The 21,934-nt window shown below is 49.7% G+C and overlaps 1 protein-coding gene across 2 annotated transcripts in view; it reads left to right on the forward strand.

Annotated features, from left to right (window-relative positions):
- The window catches only part of Wdr25 (WD repeat domain 25), a 130,088-nt gene that overhangs the window by 3,747 nt on the left and 104,407 nt on the right, over nt 1–21,934 (forward strand). The gene's annotated exons all lie outside the window — the stretch shown is intronic.

Genomic DNA, 21,934 nt, shown 5'->3' on the forward strand with positions numbered 1-21,934 from the left:
TCTCTAATAGCACAAATACCTACCTGAGCTGTGTCCACAGTGTCAAGTGTGGTCCTGGCTCCTGGTGGGAATTTAGCTGGTGGTTCTAGAGTGGGCACTACAGTCCTTTCTCTAGGCTACAGGAGAGAGGGGAGCACAGCTTGGCAGATGTGGGGAACACAGGCAAGCAAGAAGATGGGAGGGGTTTCCATGGCTATCCAGTCTTGAACCTATGACGCTGCCTCACGGAGAGATCAGGTGTGTCTCCTCATGGGTGCACTGATGGGAAAAGGTGGACCAGAGCCCAGTGGAGTTGGTCTTTACATGTAGGTCCCATTGACAGAACTGAACAGCTTGCCTACCCTGGGTCATTACTGACAAGAGACTTCAGTTTCCTGAACAGATACTCTAAGTATCCTTGCTGCTGTTTGGTTTTGTTTTGCTGGGGGCTTGAGTTCAGGATCTTGTGCATAAAGGTAGACACACTCTACCACTGAGCTGTATTCCTACCATGATGATTGTGTGTGTGTGTGTGTGTGTGTGTGTGTGTGTGTGTGTGTGTGTGTGTGTAGGTGGAAGACAGAGGGCAGCCTTGGACATTGTTCCTTAGTTGTTCTTTTTGAGATGGACTAGGTTGGCTAGCTGGTGTGTCTCAAGGATCTGCCTGCCTCTCTTTCCCCAAAGCTGGAATCCTGGATCGTATGACTGTGCCTAGCCTTTTCACATGGGTTCTGGGAATTGAGTTCCCATCTGTCTGCTTGTAAAGGAAGCACTTAATGGTTGACCATGATGACTTTATTTTTTAACAATTATTTACTTAACTATTTTCGTGTGTTTGTGTGGGGACACAGGCTTGCTATGGTACACGTGTGGAGGTCAGAGGACAACTTCAGAGAGCTAATTCTCCTTCCACAATGACACTTCTGGGGATTGGGCTCCATGGCAAGTGCCTTTACTTGATGAACCATTTTCCTCACCCCAAATATTTTTTTCTTTTAGCACAGTGTCTCACTGGGTAGCCCTGGCTGCCTTGTTACTCATTAGGTAGACAAAACTGTCCAGGAACTCATAAAGTCCTGCCTGCCTCTGCCTTCAGAGTGCTAAGATACGGGCAAGTGTCACCATGGTCCGTGATGGTTTTTAAAAGAGCGTGAGTTGGCACCTTTGCTCTGGGTGTGGTGAAATAGTGTGCTAGGACTGATGTTACACTTCATGGCCAGAAGAGGTCGCAGTTGGCCTGCCTGGGATGACAGGAAGCCTGGGATGACAGGAAGCCTGCCATTAGGGCTGCGTGTGGGATGCTGCTGTGTGGTCTGTCCCAGGAGACATGTGGGCTGGAGGTGATGATGCTAGCTTGAGATTCCTTGGCTTGGAGGAAGCTTCAGGGAGTGCCCCTACCCTACAGTTTTGTTCCCCAAAACACCCAAGCCTGGCCTTGGGCAAAGACAGCAGCTGTAGTTGAGATGTGTCAGTACTGACGATGCATGCGAGGGTCAGTGTCTCCTGATCTTCCCACTGAGAGCTCATGAAAATCCAGGTTTTTATAAGCCAGAGGTGAATATTGAGCTGGAACCCAAGCAGAGGCTTTGATAAGATGTCTCCCAGGTTTAGTGATTACGGTTGTTTAGAAAATGCATTTTGTATAAGTGGGACCCTGAGTAGTTCAGAATGCAGAACGGATAGTAGGGACCAATGAGCTGTGGTGGGAGGATGGGTTAGGTCATGGAAGTGGGCGCCTGAGGATGGCAGTCCTACCCTTGGCCTGTAGGTTGGTATGTGTGGTTGCTTTTCCCTCCCTGATGTCAGAGATGCCTGTGCTTATACCCCAAGCCCCAGCGTTCCTGTGAGGTGGAGGTATTACGTGTGTGTTTGGTCTTCCTGACCTGGCTGCTGGCGCCAGGATGCGAACACCTGGGTAGGACCTGGCATGTGCTTTTGGCACTCAGGGTGCTGGGGCTTTGCCCTCTTCCCTGCCGGTGGTGGCTCACCGGATCTGAGTTGTTCAACGGGCTGTAAACTTTGTGACTGCAGAAGCCACAGCAGACCCACTTTTATATTCTCTCTAGCATTGGTGTGAAATTTATACATGTTATGTGATCAGTAAAGATTAAAGACGCTTTCTGGGCTCCACTGCTTTGCTTTAGGGTCTGTGCGTATGTGCAGGAATCGTGCTCACCTCCAGGGGGCGCAGTAAGACTTACTATCCTTTGCCCATCCAAGCTTCTAGAATGTGGTAGAATCCTTGACTCACTGTAACATTTACCGAGATGATTTTTCTCAGATCCGGAGCAAAACAGCTCGGTCCATCTGACTGATGTGAGGAGCAGCAAGTGCCAGCCTTTCATCGCTTGAAAGCTCAGCTTTGGAGGCAAAAATTTCAACTAGGCACATTACGGGGGAAAGATATGTATTTAATATGCTCTAAATGTTCTGTGAGCTGTAAAATGTGCTTATATTAGTTTTGAAAAATTTACAGCCAAAGCAATTAAGTAAAATAAAACAATGAGTCACAGGCCCCACAGTGCTGCTCTGTTGTCTCAGGCGGTGCTCCTTCTGCCCTCCTCTGTGAGCTTCGAGGCTCTCATGGCTGTAATCCCAGCACAGATACCTTTTATGCTCTCTTTTCATTTCTCGGTGAACTCGCTGGGCTCTGCATGTTTGAACACCCACTGCACGTAAAGGTAGAATTCAGCCTTTGATGCCTTTTCTGAGGGAAAAAGGCAAACACAGCCATCCCTGCCTGTCTGTCCATGCAGGGGCTGTGCCAGGCCCCTCAGGGGACTCCCTGCTGCATCAGTGTGCTTCCTGCTGTGGGGGCGAGTTCTTACACAGGCAGGTTCCTACATAAAGCATGTGAGCTATGTGTTGTTAATTTGCTTTATTTGTTCTAGATTTTTCTTCAATAACAAACAACCAGCTTCCATAACATATTTTTAAAAAGCCAAACTGACATTCATTGGGGGAACTTTGCTGACTCATAAATGAGATACAAAGGAGAAAAGAGACCTCACTGCTGGTACTGCCTTTGTCATTCCTCATCACTAGGCTACCCTGGCCTGGCTGCTGCATCACGTGTTGACACAGGCCAGCGGATCATGTGCTGTCTTGCCCTCCACCAGATTGTCTTCTGTATTGTTTATGGGGCTGAGGGTATAGCTCAGAGGTGCAATGTTTGCCTAGCAGGCAGAAGGCCTGGGGTTCCATCCTCATTCCCCCAAACAAAGCCCCACTGAAAAACTGTCCACAAATATTTTTATGACTGTCTCTTTCCTCACACTTGCCCTTGTCTCTTCTGTGCTGTTTCCTGTAGATTCTAGAGTCCATTTTAAAGCAAGTAGTCCTGCAGCGATCACACTGTGCATGAATGCCATCTTTTCTGCTGCTTAATGTAGTGAAGATGGGCTTTGCGCTGTTGGGTTCTGCGGAAGGCCTGTGTGTGGTAAATGGAACCTCAAACTGGCTGGCCTTTGGTGCATGTCTCACTGCTGCCCAGCACTGCTGTGACTTTGCATAAGATTACGTGGTCTCTCTGATCCCCAGGTAGCACTGGAAAAGAAGAGAAAATGCCCATCGATGAGGACTGTTGCCACAGACATGGAAAGGAATGCTCCAGTCCAGTCCCTGTCATAGTGAGAGTTTCCCCCTTGTACCCATATTGATTGGTTAAAACATAAATGTGCAAAAAACACCTCAGCTAGTGTCTTCTGACTTAATGTAGTTCTGCTTTTGTGAATCTCTTCATAGTTTGTTTTTGTACATATGGATTTTTAAAGAGTTTCATCCTCAGCGTTCCTGAGATAAATTACCTTTAAAATACACGGAGTTGCTGAGATCAATGCTACTGAGCTGCTTTCCCCATCCTTTGGAGCGCCTTGTACTTCCGCCAGGTCCTGCCGAGGCCGGCACACTTGCCAGGTGCCGCTGGCCACTGGATGGTGGACGGTTGCTTGAGTCCAAAGTCAAGCCTCAGCAGTGCTGGGGGAGCAGCCTCATCGCTTAGGAGACCCAGGAGGGAGCTGTCTGCCTCCCTCAGGCAGGCTGCTTTCACGGGTATCTAAAGGCTCTGCGGTGGAGGCAGGTGACCCCAGCTGGTGCTTCCTCATGCGGATCACTAGCTTGGTGGTGACCAGGAGCACATGAGGGAGCAGGGAGTCAGCAGCTGCACCAGGTCCACCACATGCTGCTAGGCACAGATTTTAACACGCTTTACTGCAGGAGCTGTAACTTGTTCCCTGTCACACAGCAGGCAACATGGGGGGCTGATAGGCTACAGAGACCGAGCAAAACTGGCTGTTCCTTCTCCTCCTCTGCCTCTGGAAATGCCCAGTTGAAAAGCAGCCCCTTCTCCCAGATGGGCCCAGGCTCTCCCCAGCCTCACAACTTGGGCTCTGTTAAGGGATGGGGGCAGGGGGAGGGGGCAGAGATGATTTCCATAGTGGCCTGGATTTGCATTTTTATACATTACAGGATCTTGCTGATTTATCATTGTTAGTGGATCTGATTATATTAGGGTATCTTGGATGTGCTTTGTAAAAAGTGATATATTTCACATTCAAAGACAAGGAATTTATGGATCCGAGTGCCACAGCGAGGGTTTAGTTCAGTTTTGAAAGAATTACTCTTGATGGATTTTTACGAAATGAGGTTGAGAAGTGATTTGGTGCGTGGAGGACGGAGCCGTGGAGCATTATGCAGATGATTGGCAATTTATTCCGAGCACGAGGCAGATCTGTTGGAAAGGAGAGGCGCAGCTGGGTAGGAGGGCGCGCTGTGGTGGTGGGCGTCTGGTATTTGGGGAGTGCATGATTAACAGTGAGTGCATGGAGGGCAATTAGGTGACGGTGAGGAGTTTGTTGTGTGTGTTAACATGCACACACACCAGCACATGGAGAGATCATCTGGTCCTCCTTTATTTGGCAGAGACCAAAGGAGGGAAAGCAGTTGCCCGGGGTCCACAGTTTTGGAGTTCGTTTGCTCCCCCTCTCTTCCCTCTCACCTTCCTGGGAAGGTCGAGAGTTCCCTGTGTTGTCCTGAGGTGGCTTAGGAGTTGAGAGCCAGGCTGCAGAGCCTCCGGGAAGAGTTGTAAGGTTCTGGGCTGGAACTTCCTTTTCGTGGGAGGTGAAGTGTTTCTGACACCCTCTTCCCTCCAGTGAAAACCGAGATGAGTTTGAGGCCAATACATGAGACACTTCTGGTTCCCTTTACTCTACAAGCTGCGGTTCTCAGAACAAACATGGGCTGACTAAAAGCATGCAGTGGCTAACCCTGTGTGCTGTCTGCTCTCTGGGAGCCTCTGTGGTTGAACTTGAGCAGTTTTGTGCACCAAGGCCAGCTCCTGTGCAAGTGGTGCCAGGCATGAAGGTGCTGGCCCTGTCCTCGGGGAGCTCATCTCACCCAGTCTCATCCTGTGTCATTAAGGGGAGAAGAGAGCAATTTGGAAAAATGCTTTTAATGTAATTGAAAAATGCAGATTGCAAAATTGGCACACTCAGGAGTTGAGACAGTCTAGTGAATTATTTCTTGTTGCTTTTAAAACTTGGACACAGAAGACTCTTAAAGGAGCCTGTCTAGTGCCCGGTGATGGCAAGGTCCTTGGGGTCTTAGAAAAGGGAGTGGGTCTATATTTCACTTTGCTTCATTGTCAAAGCGGTCAGACTTTGAGAAGAAAATGGGAGAAAGGAAAAGCCTGGGCTTCCACTTGCATGGCAGCCGGGAGGCATCACAACCTCCTCTCTTCCAGCCTATCCCTGAGGGGATCTTCTGGCTCTAATCACACTTGAGATTAAACTTTTTTCCCTAGCTAGGTGTGGTGGTGTTTGCCTACGATTTCAGCACCTGGGTGCCTGAGGCAGGAGAGAAGTTTGAGACTTGTCTAGGTTAGATAATCAAGACTCTTTTCAAATAAAGATCATATCACACACACACACACACACACACACACACACACACACACACACACCACACACACACCACACACACACCACACACACACCCCACACACACACACACACACACACACACACACACACACACACCACACACACACACACACACACACACACCACACACACACACACACACACACACACACACACACACACACACACACACACACACACACACATGCACACACATGCACACACACACACACACACACACACACACACATGCACACACACACACACAGAACACACACACACACACCACACACACACACACACACACACACACACACACACACACACACACACACACACACACACACACACACACACTCCATAGTAGTAGTTCCCCTCCGCGTTACCAGAATTTCCCAGGAAGTAAAGAGAGGGTAGTGTGCATTTGCTGTTTGAGGCAGGGCCTTACTCTAGCTAGACTGGACTGGAACTCATTCAGTGGCCCAGCTTGGCACGAGCTATGGCATTCTTGTCACAGCTCCTGAGTGCTGGGATTCTAGACAAGTGTCGGCATGTACAGCTGCCATATCTTTCTCTTGTCCTTCTGTGCTGACAACAAGCAGGTCCAGGTGTCTGACGTGGCCTTCCTATGTGGGCTGAGAACCTCAGGTGTGGTAGCAGTGTGGGAATACCCTGCTGTTAGCCGGGATCCTTATCCTCCCCTCCATCAAGCCTTCTGAAGTGTGAGCTGGACAGACTTGTCTACAGTGAGCTTGCCTGAGGGTCGTGAGGTGGCAGACAGGGTCCCCCATGTATGTGTGTGTTCAGCCCTGGGTGGGCTCTCCACTCTCTGCAGCCTCGTGTCATCTGTGATGCGGAGGAGGAAGGGTCTTGGGTTTATCGTGCCCACTCCTGACCGTCCCTCTTGTCCTGCAGTTCTGCTCCTTCACTCCTGTCAGCAGCACATCTCTTCTGGGTACCCGGACATACAGTATTCATTTCTGTTGTTCCACAGTGTGGCTTACACCAGTGTCTGTGTGCACAGTGACTATGTCTTCCTGTCCCCCACTGGGATGGAATTATTACTTTCCCCCCAACATCTGCTAATTCAATAGTGTCTTGTTTGAGGGCAGATGAGTTCATTTATGGACAGTGTGGTTAGACTCAGGCCTGGCACCTTGTGAATGCTAAATAAATGGTTTGTCATTGGGGTTCCTGTCCATTAATCTCCCATGGCCTCAGTGTTCCCCATTGACCCTCATCATATCCCGCCTCCTCTCCCCGCCAGGTGGTGTTGAGTTCTGGTATTTCATTATCTGGTATTTCATTATTTTTTTTAAAGCAGGGAAAACCTAGCATCTTCTGTAGTCAAGTCTGTGGAGAGCTCCCCCCCCCCGTTGTAAGTGTCCAGCAGCTTTAGGCAGTGGCTTGTCTGCTCATACCCTGATAGCTGATATATAGTCACCTATATTTGACCTTCATCTAGCACTGATTAGCTTGAGCCAGTTTCAATTCTCGTCACTGGGTCCCAGGCAGGCCACATGGCACTGTGATGAATGTGTGCTGGGTGCCAGGGATCGATCAGCATATTAAGGAGCAATGCTGCCGCCCCACCAGCCCTGCTTCGTGATGCTTCCCCACACCAACACCGGCTCCTGACGGTTTAAAGTCACCTTCCCACCCAGCTTTATTCTTCAGGGCACAGGTACACCATGGCTTCCCAAATCTTGCCTCAAAAAAGAAATGTGTTTTGACCCTAAAAGAAATGCACACTACTGTAGAGAACCCAGAGGGGGAAGGAGTGAAAAGGCCACGGTCTCCACTGGAGGCCACAGTGTAGGCTTGTGGGTGCATTTCTATCTAGTCTAGAAATAACTGCAGCCGTGCGCCCACCCCACCCCCTCGCAGCGGCAGCCTGGAATGCTGTAATTTATTACAGTGATCTGAAAACCCCGGGGGTCCTCGAGACCCTTCCACTGGGTCAAAACTATTTTCATAATCACACCTAGAAGTTATTTGCCTTCTCTCCTCTCATTCTCTCAGGAGTGTGAATGGACTTTCCCAGGGCTACGTGACAGGCACTGTTGTCATACATAAATACAGCACAGACGTGAAAGCCCAGCCGTCCTGTATAGTCAGGCAGCAGTGTAACCTGCAGAACGTAAACAATGCCTTCTCGCTAATTTCTTCTGCTATGGAGAGTCTAGCTAGTTTATAAGAAACACATTGTTTATATTAATGCGCGGTGGGTTGATTATTGCTAATTCTGCACAAGTTCATAAATATTTCCGAATGTCTTCGGTTCCCATTGCTGACGGGCTATCAGGAGATGTCACGTGTCTAGTCAGCGGCTCTTTCGGGCCCTTAGTCGCTCTAGGCAGTGTGGGAGAGACCAAAAAGTTTGACGAGTGTGGTCTTATGGGACTTGCAGTCTCCTTTGCGGGGCCTAAGTGACTTAGTAGAAATGGCATTGTGTCCCAGCTCTGGGGCGGGTGACTAGGTTCTGTTCTAGCTGTGTCCTTCTTTCTGCTTGGATAAAATCCCAAACCAAGCGACCAAAATATGAGGTGTTCTAAGCCACCGTCTGCTCCCAGGTGCTGAACAGTAGGTCCGCTATCCCCAGTGGTCACCCTGACACCGCCCTCCTGTCCCTTCCTGGTCCACATGGGCTTTTCTTAGAGAGCACACACAGTCCTAGCAGCCTGTGCTTGCCACTTAGCATTCTCCTGGAGCCCTGTCTGCCGCTGCACCAGCAGCCGCTCTGTCTTGGAGGGCCGTCAATTTTCACTGGTTCTGCGACGCTCTATCGAGTTGATTAACTGTAATTTACTTAGCCGCCCTTGGACACCGAGGTGGTTTCTAATTTTTGCTGTTACAGATAATACTGAAGTGGTTATCTTCATGCATGAAACCCTTTTCTGTTGGATTATTTCTTTTAGATTGATTCCCAGAAGTGGGGCTGCTGGGTCAAAGGTTATACATTTCCATGGGTCCAGATTCGTCTCCTGTCAGATTGCTTTCCAGAAGGATTATACCAATTTGCACTGCCACCGCAAAGCCTCCGTAATAACCAACTATTTTGCTTAACTATCATGCCTAGAATTTTCCCTCAGAGCCCCGAGGGGCAAAGGCCCTTATCTAAGTGAGCACCGTCTATAATTATTTAGACTAACACCAAAATGGCTTTCAGAACATTTTTAACCTGCTGGGTTTAGAATTCTAATTCTTATACTCGCTAGTATTAAAAGTTTCACAGGCAGCTATTTCTGTCCCCCTCCTCACAGGGTGTTTACACGGCCCAATAACCGTAGGGAACGTGAGCACTTGCACAAACACAAGTGGGCTCTTTGTACACCAGCTGAAGTGTTATTTTGAAAGGTACAAAAACACAAATTAAATCACATTTTCATCGTAACCTTTGGTCAGGAGAGCTGTGTGTTTTCCTCTGTGCCTCTTCACATCCCCTTAGTCTCCTTGAAGCACATTCTGGAAGGTGCTGGTACCTTGGACACTTGCCATGCCCTCACCTTTCCGGGGCACGACACCTGCCATCGCCAGGGCTGTTAGGAAAGGGAACTTGTGTGTGTTCGCATTGGTCCCCAGGGCAGCGGTTCCTACTGAGGAAGACAGGTTGAGAATTTGTCAGTATTCTGACTAGTCACCTTGACGAGGACTGTTGGAAAGAGGGCTGGAGTAGCAGTCTGGCAGGACCCCAATCTATTGTTGCCAGGTGGCAGAAGGTGCTTTTGCTGTGTGGGATTGGAAGCTTGGTGGTTTGGAGGCCCCTCTGGTGGTTGTATACTCTGGAGAGAGCCTGGGTGTGGACCAGCCTGGCTCAGCCTAGTTGTGGGGCTGCATGCTGTGCCCATGCCACTGAGAGTTGGGACCATTGTGCCTTCATTGCTCTGAGCTTCAGCCTGTGCTTCTGTGAACTAATTGCCTCCTAGGGCTGGAAGGATCAGGCGGTTAGAAGTGTGAAGCCACTTTGTAAACTATGAAGCCCTTACAAATGGAAGGTATTATCCGGTGCTCCAAATGGGGTTATTCTGTAATTGCCTTCTAAGCCTCACTGCTGAGCAGGTGAGGCTTGCCACCTAATTTGCCTGCACTTCTAGGCCTGGCTGATTAGTGCACTCCATTGTAACCATTCACTCCAGTATGTCTCTCAGGGGCCTTGGCTCCTCCTGGCATAGTTGACTGTTTTCTAGCTCAGTATCATGATGTCAGCTATGATGGGTGAAGTACCAGAGTTGGATAGCTCAGATCATGGGCTTCTGAAACTGGCTGCCAGCCGGGGTACTGGGACATTGCTGCATGGGCCATGAGTTCCTCTCGCTTTGCCTGGAGTTGTCTAGCTGGCTAAAATATAAACACAAAGGACCCCAGAGACTGTCTGGGAGATAGCTGGCCTTTGACTGCAGCATCAGAAGGCCTGTCTTTCCTTTTCCTCTTTTGTGTGGCCATCCACCTGTCCATCCACCTTCCCCAACCTGTGGGAAGTTCTGGGTATATGCAGAACTCTAGGTTTGAGGAGAATAGGCACACCCTGGCCATCAGGAAGGCAAGTTGGGGACAGATATCAGAATGAAATAGTGTGACAACTCTCCAGGGAACACCAGTGTTGGGACTGCAGTGTAGAAGAGAGTGGGACAGACCTGCCAGGTTCCGAGGCAGGGAGTGTTAGCCTGAGCCTGGGCTGGGTGACAGAGAAGAGCAGGTGGAGGACGGCAGTGAGAGTCAGTCAGATGCAAAGCTTGGCTTTGGTCCTCGTTGGCCAACACATAAGGCAACTGCCACTTCCTGTGCTTGTGGAGGGCTGGGCCTCTCTGGGGCTTGCATGCCATTTTCCCACAGCTAGAGCATAGGAAATCAGTGAGCGCTTAAGTCTTATTTTGGGGTTCTGCCTCATACCATAGTCTCTCGGCTTTAGTTTGCCTGTTATTAAGGAAGGAATGTGACAACATCTGTCTGAGCTTCTGAGGATCCAACGGGCAGAGCATGGAAGGACTCTTAGGTGAGTGACATGCCCATGACAGACACTCCTAATGACAGCTGGTATTGGAAACCTCCTTCTACCCATTTGACAGGTAAGAAAACCTGAGAAAGACATATAAGCGCAGAGCTGGCTTCTGAACTCAGCCTTTCCTGCTTCCGTTTTTGGGGTATTCTAGATACCTCCCTTTTCAGAGTGGCAAAGGGCAGTCATGTGGCTTTGCCAAGGACCTTCATCTTGTTGAGCTTCGTTGAGTTCATCTGACATGGATGGGCCCCACTAAGTTCCACAGTCACAGGAACTACTTTTTCATGTAGTGCCAGTCCTGGAGGAGTACAGGACACATAGTCAGTGCTAAGAGGACATTTATGAATGAGCCCTTTGAGCCTCAGGATCTGGGAGACCTCCCAGAGGTCTCAATTACACTCCTCTCCCTGGGCCCATCCTGCCCTCCAAGGCATGCAGGAGACATCTCTGTAGAGGGTGAGGTGTTAACTGGGTCCAGGTTGTTCACGGGCCTTCGAAGCTGCTGGGAGCTAAATCAAGACGACAACTGTGCCACATCTGTTGAGATGTTTGTATTCATGCTCCCAGGTAATAGTCTTGGGCCGATGCTTGCAGCTTGTGTGTTTATTTATTACTTATTTATAAATCATAAATCCGGAAAGGATTTGAGGAAGCTTACAATAAAAGACACGAACAGTAAAGCTGTTAAAACAAAACACAACATTAGAGCCATTTGCAAAAAGAGGGAGCATGAAGATCAGGGGCAGGGCCTCCCCCTGCCTGGCTTTGTGAGTCCTTGCTCTGTGGGAGGCACAGAGGGATGCAGGTCCTGCCCTGTGAAGTAGCCAGCATGAATGGCTCCTCAAGGGGACCAGGGCTCAGAGGACAGGAAGTGAGTCTCCTTCAGGAGTGGTGATCTCTTGGAGTCAGCCTGTGTGCAGGTCCCTGGCCACACAGCCTGGGTTGTTCTTTTCTCTGTGCCTAGTTTCTTTCCAGCACACGATGTTAATGAGAGTCAGTTCAGGGGACTGACAGAGACTTGGCCTTTGGGAAGTATTGTTCTTAATTTGACTTAAAGTTCTTGTGCTCACTGTTGTCCTGGGCTAATGGCCTCCGAGTACAGAGACGGCGATGGGTGGTATGATGGGTCTCTGTGTGTGCCCTTGGCTCTGTGCACACTGATATCACCCAGAATGGCTTGTTTCTTGTTGGTTAGAAACACTTACGGCACTTGGAGCAATGGGAACATACTTTTTAATTATTTCTCGGCTTGTCTACAGCAATGCTGTTGTCAAGGAAACTGAAGCCTCTGAAAAGCTTTTCAACTTCCCTGTTGGAAGAGGACTCTTGTACCACACTCACGTTGTCTATAGGAATGGACCTGTCCTTCTGTAGTGAAATCTGTTTCTTCTGCAGGGTTGTTTCCTTCCCTCTAACAGATAGAGTTTTCCTGGGAAGAATTGTTTGCATTCCCAGCACACAGTATTTCATCCCTCCTGCATCTGTAGCAAGAGTTGGGTGCTAGGACAGAGTGGGATTCAGGGATGGACACCTGGCCTGGTCTTCCCTGTGAGGAAGCAGCTTGGGGGTCAGGACGGGCAGATCCTGGTGGGGCAGAATCATGAGTGTGCTGGAGGATACGTGCTTTGGTGCTGTTCGGGCACTGAGAGGAGGCATGGGAGACGCACAGCAAGGCCATGGAGGGCCATTCCAAGCAGGCTGCAAAGGCCTAGCCATGGGGCAGAGTGGACTGCGTTAGTAAACTAAGGCAACCCGAGGAGGCTGGCTGACTGCACACCTGAGCCCAGGAGGTAGGTGGTCCAGAGAGGCCTGTGCAGCCAGAGCTGAGGAGCAGGGAGGGCAAAGAGATTCTAGGACAGTCCTCCAAGAGCGTGTGTGTTCTGTGGTCTGAGCTGCAGCTCCTTGATGTGTGAAGGCATGTCACTGCTGTGTTCCAGCTCCAGAGGGAAGGGCGCTGCCAGCTCCTCAGGGTTTCATAACTCACCGTGGCTGTGGGAGTGTGGCTTTGTTGTAATGCTGCAGCCTGCACGCCAATAAAACTTCATGGCAGTTAAGTCTGTCAGGGGTGCTGGTTTATACGAAAGAATCACCATGAGAGAAACGGGACTCTTAGTTTCTAACAGCCCTTCTTATTCTCCTTGTAGAACTTTTAAAATAACCCTGGATGTATAAAGAGTTGTCAAGCAGCACGGAGTGAGTGCCTGGGCCTCCCCCTTTCCTCACGCTGACCTCTCCTGGGTCCCCCCCTTTCCTCACACTGACCTCTCTCTCACAGCTTAAGAAGTTAGCATCACGAAGCTCTGCCAGCGCGGCTGTGCCACCCCTGCATCGTACTCATCTTCCGGTTAACACCCTCTTCTGTTCCAGGGTCCAGTTCAGGTCACCATGCTGCATTGGATGGCTCTTATAACTTGGCAGGCCATGTGCGTTGGGGTATCTGAAGAATAGGCTGGAGCTGGTCCTGACCATTTACTTTCTCTGAGTTTCCTGTGCTGTACCAACCCTACCTGGCCTACACCAGGGACAAGTGTGATGATGCCTAGCTGTGTATAAACTCAGGTTTCAAGGGCTGTTGCTTTGTGAACTCGTGAGCAAGAGAGGGGACTTGCTCCTCAGTGAGGCTGACAGAGTTCATGTGTAAAGTGCCTTGTGCTCAAGGGTACTGTCTGCCACTACAGGTTCCTCCTCCTCCCCGTCCTCGTCCTCGTCCTCGTCCTCCTCCTCTTCCTCCTCCTCATCCTCCTCCTCTTCTTCCTCCTTGTCCTCCTCCTCTTCCCTCCCTCCTCTCCTCCTCCTCCTCCTCTCTTCCTCCTCCCTCCTCTCCTCCTCCTCCTCCCCTCCTCATTTTCTTCCTTCTCCTCCTCCTCCTCATTTTCTTCCTCCTCCTCCTCCTCCTCATTTTCTTCCTTCTCCTCCTCCTCCTCATTTTCTTCCTTCTCCTCCTCCTCCATTTTTCCTTCCTCCTCCTCCTCCTCCTCCTCTTCCTCCCTCCTCCTCCTCCCTCTTCCTCCTCCTCATTTTCTTCCTCTTCTCCTCCTCCTCCTCCTCCTCCCTCACTCTCTTCCTCCTCCTCCTCCTCCCTCATTTTCTTCCTTCTCCTCCTCCTCATTTTTTTCCTCCTCCTCCCTTCTCCTCATTTTTCCTCCTCCTCCTCCTCCTCTTCTTCCTCCTCCTCCTCCTCCTCTTCCTCCTCCCTCATTTTCTTCCTCCTCCTCCTCCTCCTCCTCCTCCCTCCTCTTCCTCCTCCTCCCTCCCTCTCTCTTCCTCCTCCTCCTCCCCTCATTTTCTTCCTTCTCCTCCTCCTCATTTTTTTCCTCCTCCTCCTTCTCCTCATTTTCTTCCTCCTCCTCCTCCTCCTCCTCCTCCTCTTCCTCCTCCTTGCTCCTCCCTCCTCTTCCCTCCTCCTCCTCCTCCCTCTTCCTCCTCTCCTCCTCCTCCTCCTCTTCCTCCTCCTTGTCCTCCTCCTCTTCCTCCTCCTCCTCCTCCTCCTCCTCTCTCTCTTCCTCCTCCTCCTCCCTCCTCCTCCTCCTCCTCCTCCTCCTCCTCCTCCTAGGTGTGACCCAGCCAGCCTTCTGGGTGCTAGCATTAGCGAGTTTGTGTTTAGGCAATTCCAGCACATGGGTGTTTTCACAGTTTTCCTGTGGTTTATCGGGTAATTGAGTGAATCTTGAGGCAGCGACTGAAAGTTGAAATGTGTTCCTTTAATGAGTGAAACAAGCTCTCCTTGCATACAGATAGCTGCACACTTGTGGGCGCTCCCATCTCCAGCCCTGCTCCTTCCTCCCTGTCTCTTCTCTCCGTCCTCTCACACCTTGTTTTTACTTTCCCGTCTGCTTGCCCCTAGTCCTCCCTCAACTCTGTCCGCCTCCGCTTGCACACTTGCCTTTCCTCCTCTCCCCACTCCCTCTCCCTTCCTGCATTCCTTTCCCAGCAACAGGCCAGTGAAGCTGTTGTCATGGCAACAGAAGCCTAGCAGAGGCTCTGCTCTGCTTTCCCTAAGCGTCTAACAGGATGACGCAGATTGCAGATAGTGTTGACTTCTAGAACCATCTGAGCTCTGGCCTGTGGCCTCTGGAGGCCCTTCATCTTCCAAGGGCCACACCAATGCCACAGCTCGTGGTTCGGCTCAGACGATGGTCATTTTTTATTTGGAAACTTCAAAATCTGAGAGATGTGCTTTCCTGCCACCCCATAATACTGGTTGCCTCAGTGTGGAAGAGCACCCCCTGAACCCCCTACATGGAGATAGATGCCAGGGGAGGGAAGGCCCTAGGAACCAGGCCCATGCAGTCTTTGCTGAATGCTGGGGTGAGCGAATGATTGCTTTAGGATAGGGACTTCATAGTCTCCTCCAGCAGGTGCTTGAGAAGAGCTCGCTGGCTCTAAGACTTGGGTCAGGACTGTGCAGAGCCCCATGCCACCTCAAGGGGTCTGTTGTTGAGAAGCAGGGCGGGTGTGTGTTCACACAGCTGTGCTGAGGTTTCATGGATGCTTGTCTGTCACAGTGGTCCAGTGAGTCCAGCTGGTGCCCATTCTGCTGTCGCATTAACTAGGCTTTGTGGTCCCCTCGGAGGGGCCACAGAGCGCTTGGCTTCTGGGCCACCATGGAGCCGGTTGACAGTGGTGGCAGCCACACTCCATCTGGGTTTGACTCAGGCCCAGCTTGTTGGCATTAGTGAGGATTTGGAGTCCTGCCATTCAGCCAGCACCGGCTAATAGCCCAGCGGGGAAGAGTTAGTCCTTGGATTATATTTAAGTTAGTCCTTATTCCCAAAGGTAACTTTGTTTAATAAAAACCTTAAGCCTCTATTACTGTGCTTATGGGTATCCTGGCTCCAGGGTGTACAAATACGACTTACAAAACTCAAATATTATTTGTGGCAGTGCACAAACATGTTCATTAATAGAGGGTGTGCTAAAAGCACAGGCGAGTTCCGTCTGTGCCTGAATGGTCTTTCTGCACTTGGGTCTTTTTATTTTCATAATCACTTGGAGCTTATTTAAATACCGCCCTTTCAGTAGTGAATTTTCAAGGGAGGACGCTATGTTATGTGAATAACTTCACGGCTACCCACAGTATTTCCAGTCAGTTGCTGTGACTTAAATTGATAATGGACCCCACACAGCAGTTGCTAATGGGGGATAATCTGGGAGTGTTTTGTTATTGTTTTTATTTTAGAAGAAAGGTTTGAAATTAGCATAGTAAATCTCTGTGGGATCTTTGCAAATAAAAGAATATCCACGTTAAAAACAACTTTCAGGAAAGATGTATGGTAATGAATAAAACATCAGTGAGTGAAAATAAGCGTGTTTAATTATTCAAGTAGAAGTAGTAATTTAAACTAATTATTGCTTGCGGATTTCATAATTCAGTTTTTGTCTCGCAATAATATTTCCTCTGGGCCTCTGGGGCGCGTCAGTGGCTGCCCCCGCTCCATTCCTGGGGCAGAGAGGCCTCCTGCTTCCCCGGAGATTCACAGAGAGAGTGTGGGGTTGCTCAGGTCCCTGTTTCTGCCCCGCTCCTTCTGCCTTCGGTCCACAGCAGTCCCCTGTGCACTGTCTAATTAAGCACTTCCTTATTAATCACCTCTGGCTGGCTCAGGGGCTCAGAGCAGCCTGCACATTGATTTCCAAGTGGGGGCTGGCATCCCCCTGCTCAGGGTCTAGGCTTCTGTGGCATGCATGACCCCTTCTGCCTGTGCCCCCACTAGGTAGTTTCCTGCCCTCTATGGCTGCCTCCACTTTCGTCTCTTCTCGGAGGCATCTGCTCACCCTCTATGGGAATCCATCTCCCTTCTGTAGCTTTGTGCTTTCAGACTGTGGTCTTTTTGTTTGTTTAAATTTTTCATATTGGGCTTTTTTTTTTTTCTTACTTTGCTTCTGCTTCTGGGGAAACATGATCGCCTAGAGGAATGGAAAAGTACTGGAGGAAACAGGAAGCAGGCTGATCCATCATCACCTGCAGCTTGCAGTCATGGGCTGCTCTGGCACTGGGCTTCTCTAGCAGCCTTGGTGGTGCTCTCTGTAGTTCAGGTCCTCTTGCCTCCCCAGGCTCTGGGGCTTCGGTGCCTTTTTGTGCTATGAGTGCTAGGAGGGCCTGGGTCTCTCTTCTGCACACTTCCCGAGGTGCCCCTGGTGTCCGTCGGTGCTGCTGACGGAGGAGTAAGTGCTGAAAGGTACTTTTGCTCGATCACGAGAGGCTTTAAAACCCAGTTATTACTGCTGCTCCTGTGAATGCCCATAATGGCACGGGAGGTTTCCTGAACCGCTCTTTATTGCGCAAATGCTGCCTGGATCAGATCCTGACAATTCAGGTGAATTATTATTCTGCCCCTCAGAAGGTGAAGGGGAAGCTTTCAGTTTGTGACTTCTTCTTTCCAAGTGCCCTCTGTCAAAAGGTAGTGACACGTGGCAGCCATTATCACTTTGCTGTAATCACATGCCATTCTATCTCGTGCCTGAAAGCTTTCCTTCTGTCCTGTAGGGTGGACAGCCTTTATTAAAGATACTTCCCTCTTTCCTTTGTCATTACCTTCTCTTAAGACCATAACGACGACGACTACGACGACGACAACAATAACAACAACAACAACAACAACAGCAACAACTAAACAACCTCCTGACTTTACAGGCGTGCTCTTTGGGAGGAGTGACTCATTTCTTTATGAGGTTATTGCCACAGACAGGGGTGAGACAGGTGGGACACAGGACAGACGGAATGAAGGCGCTGGCTGCCAGGGACCAGAGCTCACATTGAGTCACCAGCTGAGGTGCTGGGCAGGTCAGGCAGCCTTGGGGTGTTGGGTTCCTCATTAGGGAGAACATGGAGGTCTGACAGGGGATGTGCTTTCTCTTGCAGTAGTTCTGTGATCTCCAGAGTAGCTGCAGCACAGTGCAGTAATGACAGGATTGCAGGTGGCAACCCTTCCTGCAGAGCCATCGCAGGGAGCATTTGTTTCTCCATTGGGAGTTCCTAACACTGTGCAGCCACTCTGGAGTCGAGCCTCAGGCTTGCCATAAATGCTGTGTGTTGGGGAAATGAAGAGCATGGTGCTGGGGACTCCTGTGTGTCCGGGAAGGCTGAGGTGGCCAGGCCACATGGACCCATCAGTACCCAGGGGTCTCTTAAATGCCACCTGTTCACCCATGCTTGTTCACCTGTGCAAACCTGTGCTGTCACCATTCATTTTTATGCCAGTTGATTCTTTGTGTATGTGCCATGTGCAATGGCGGCTGGATGGCAGACTGAGAGTCAAGCCCACTCTCACTGAATCTGGAATGTGATATTTCCTGCAAGTCCTTGGCGTCTACCTGTGTCCTCTCACAGTGCAGGGCTGCAGACATGTGCTGCTGCACCTGCCTTTTCTGGGTATGCTGGGGATCTGAACTTATGACCTCATGCTTGGGTATTGTGCTTGGATGGTTCTATGTCAACGTAATACAAGCTGAGAGGAGGGAACTTCAATTAAGAAAACACCTCCATAAGCCCTGTAAGTCATTCTCATAATCGGTGATTGAAGGGAGAGGGCCCAGCCCCTTGTGGCACCATCCCTGGGCTGGTGGGCCTGGGTTCTATAGGAAAGCAGGTTGATTATCCTGCTGAGCAAACCAGTAAGCAGCGCCCTCCATGGCCTCTGCATCAGCTCCTGCCTCTGGTTCCTGCCCTGTGTGAGTTCCTGTCCTGACTTCCTTCAGTGAAGGGCAGCATATGCAAGTGGAAGCCAAATGAACCTCTCCTCCCCAACCTGCTTTTTGGCTGTGGTGTTTTACTGCAGCGATAGGAACCCCTAACTCAGTCAGCGCTCTGCCCATTGTGCCATCCCCCAGGCTCCGCTGGATTCTCTAAACGCCTGTTCTAACATTGATACTGTTGGGGCTGGGGATTTAGCTCAGTGGTAGAGCACTTACCTAGGAAGCGCAAGGCCCTGGGTTTGGTCCCCAGCCCCGAAAAAAAGAACCAAAAAAAAAAAAAATTGATACTGTTTATTTATTGTAGAAACTTATTACATTTCTGTGTTTCTGCGTGTGAGGGAGAAGGGTTACGTGTGCTGTGGCGTTCTTACAGGGGTCAGAGGATAGTGTTTGGGAGTTGATTTTCTCCTGCTGCGTGGGTCCTGAGCATCAAACTTAAGTGGTCGGCTTTGGTGACAGCCAGCTCAATCTGCTGAGCCATGAATAATTTCTTGTTGCTTTTGTTTCTTTGAGACAGGTTCTCTTTATGAAGTGTTGGCTGTTCTGGAATTCATTATGTAAACCAGGCTGGCCTCAAACTTGCAAGAGATCCTTCTTCCTCTGCCTCCCGAGTGTTGGGGTTAAAGGTGTGCACTACTATGCCTGGCCTCCCATGAATAACTTAAAAACATTTTGTTAATTTTTATTTTATGTGGTAAGTGTTTTACATGTATGTATGTATGTATGTATGTATGTATGTATGTATGTGTGTGTGTATGTATGTGTGTATGTATGTATGTATGCATGTGTGTGTATGTATGTATGTGTGTGTGTATGCATGTGTGTGTGTATGTATGTATGTATGTATGTATGTATGTATGTATGTATGTGTGAATGAATGAACGTACGTGTGTCTGGTGCTTGTGTTCGATTCCTGGAGCAGATGGTTGTGAGCTGCCATGAGGTGCTAGGAACGTAACCCAGGTCCTCCACAGGAGCAGCCAGTGTTCTAACCTCCTCTGAATAATTTTTACACTAAAGCATCACATGTGTTTTGTTTTCCTGGATGGTCTGACTGAGGAATGTGCTAGTCTCATCTCTCTTTCTCTTAATAAGGTTATGCATTTGTATAAAAAAATGCCACTTGGATGAGAGCAGCACAGACGCCAGCGTTCTAGAGACCTGCTAAGTGGATGCTGTTTAGGTCACACAAGGTCTGTTCCTCTCCGAGGAACTGACAGCTCAGGCTCATTACATTTGTGACCCTGCCTCGCCTACCTTCTGTATCAGAAGTGCCCAATAAATTGTTGTCAGGGCGAATTAAAATTTCTTGTATAGCTTGCACCTGATCACTGTTGTAAGCGTCTTCAGGGGGTAAGAAAATATTCTTATTTTTTTTTTAAGTAACTCCTGAATTTGGTATAAAATTCAAAGGGGATAGAAGGTGTAGAGAGGGAGATGCCGTCCCTCCATTCCTTGACTGGTTCTAGGGAGTCTGCATTCGCCTCACTTCTGTACCCAGGGTCACCCTGTCCGCTCTGGGATGCACAGCTGGCTTGGGCTGTGTTGTTTGTCTGGCCACATGTCAGGGAGCAGACTAGAGGTAGAGGGGCTCAAACTTGGCCTTGGATTGAAGCCATGGCTATAGTGTCTAGGTCTCAGGTACTGTCAGGTTGCTGTGTCCGGCTTGCAGGACCATGTGTGTGGTCAGCAAGGGGCCACCCTGAGTGACACCCAGAGCTTGGCATAGGTAATATTGCTGCTTCTCCTTTCCTCTGCTTAAAATTGAAGATGGAGATGAATATGCATCACTTCGAAATGATAATATAAAATCAATGCAGAGGTGTGATTCCATTAATAGATGACTGATGAACTGAATCTTTTAGGAGCCCATTTGTTGCCCAGAACGAAGCTGGCTAGAATGGAACAGATCTCAAAGGCAAGCTTTCTTTTCTAATTGAAACACACATAAAGTGCTTGGTCCTCAGCCTTCCTCCCATCGAGATGATCACAGCGATCAATATTCCAGTTTGCTTGGCTGGCAGCTTGCAGGGCGTCAGGATGGATGATGAACCCAGGGAAGCTCTGCCAAGCAGAGCATTAAGTTATCCCATTGCCAGTTTCTGGCTTGCCTGATGGAGCAGAGCTAGGCCATGCTGGTGCAAGCTCTGTCAGGGTTTGTGTCTGGTGCCATAGAACTCTACATGGCTGGCTCCCTGAGGCTCGCTTTTGGTACCACTGAAACCCCCACAGTTTCTAAGCCTCCACCGTGAACCTAGCAGAGCATCATGGGCATGTGCTTCATCCTCCTGGAACCTCTGAGGGGCCTCTTGTACCTTTGGGGGTTTAGGGATGCTGTGGCATGACTAGAACTAGAGTCCAGGGTTGCTGGCTTTCAAAACCTAGGTCCTCTCCACTCTTTCATGCTTCCCAGGAGGGCACTGTAAGTCTGGAGCCTGGATTCTTGTTTTCCTGGGGGAAGCAGTGGGCAGTGAGGGCTGACCCATGGAAGACACTGTGCTTCATCTCTGTTTTCTCCTGGAGCATGTACGAGGCAGCAAGGCTCTGGGCAGTGTGCTCTTGGTAACCCAAGCTTACATCTAATACATGCCTTCATTAGATAGAGATGCTGGAGAGAAGCTGTACTGAGGAAATTTGCCTGGATGTGACTCTCTGTAATTGGCCATTTGGAAGGAGGAACTGGCCATCTGTAGGCCTCTGGGCTTTTTAGGTGCTTAGATTGGGCGCAAAGAGATTATGCAGTGTTCCCTGACTTGTTATCCAAGGTCAGTTCATGACTGTGCTCTTGCTGAGTGATGACAGAGAGAATAGCTAGCTATCTGTGTAAGGGAAGGGTGAGTGGGCTAGACTTTTCCAAGACTTAGATGCCATGACCCACAACTCATAGGTGAGGCCCATGTTCATAGCATAGGCTAGAGAAAGATGCGTGAACAGCCCCCTCCCCCAACACACACACACACACACACACACACACACACACACACACACACACGCACACCAGTGCAAGTGCTCCAGGCCTAGTGTGACTTTAGGTCAGATGGACTGTTAGTTCCAAGGGCCAAGGGTGTGGGCTTGATGAAGGACCGCCAGGATGGTGTATTTCCGTTCTTAGCGAACTCTGAGGGTGTGCGTGCTACAGTTGGAAAGTGGAAGAAGAGCAGCCGCAGCAGCTGGTCCTCACTGAGCATCTGCTACGTGCAGGATCTGCACGCGCTTCACCACCGCTTTACAGGTGTCCCTACCACAGACCCGAGTCATTTTGTAACTGAAGAAATTGAGACATAAGCCGGTGAAGATCTGGGTCTAAGAGAGGAATGCACTGATAGGTGTGAAAGCCCCCACGTTC

The sequence above is a fragment of the Rattus rattus genome, chromosome 7 (assembly GCF_011064425.1).
Source record: "Rattus rattus isolate New Zealand chromosome 7, Rrattus_CSIRO_v1, whole genome shotgun sequence".
Classification (NCBI taxonomy): domain Eukaryota; kingdom Metazoa; phylum Chordata; class Mammalia; order Rodentia; family Muridae; genus Rattus; species Rattus rattus.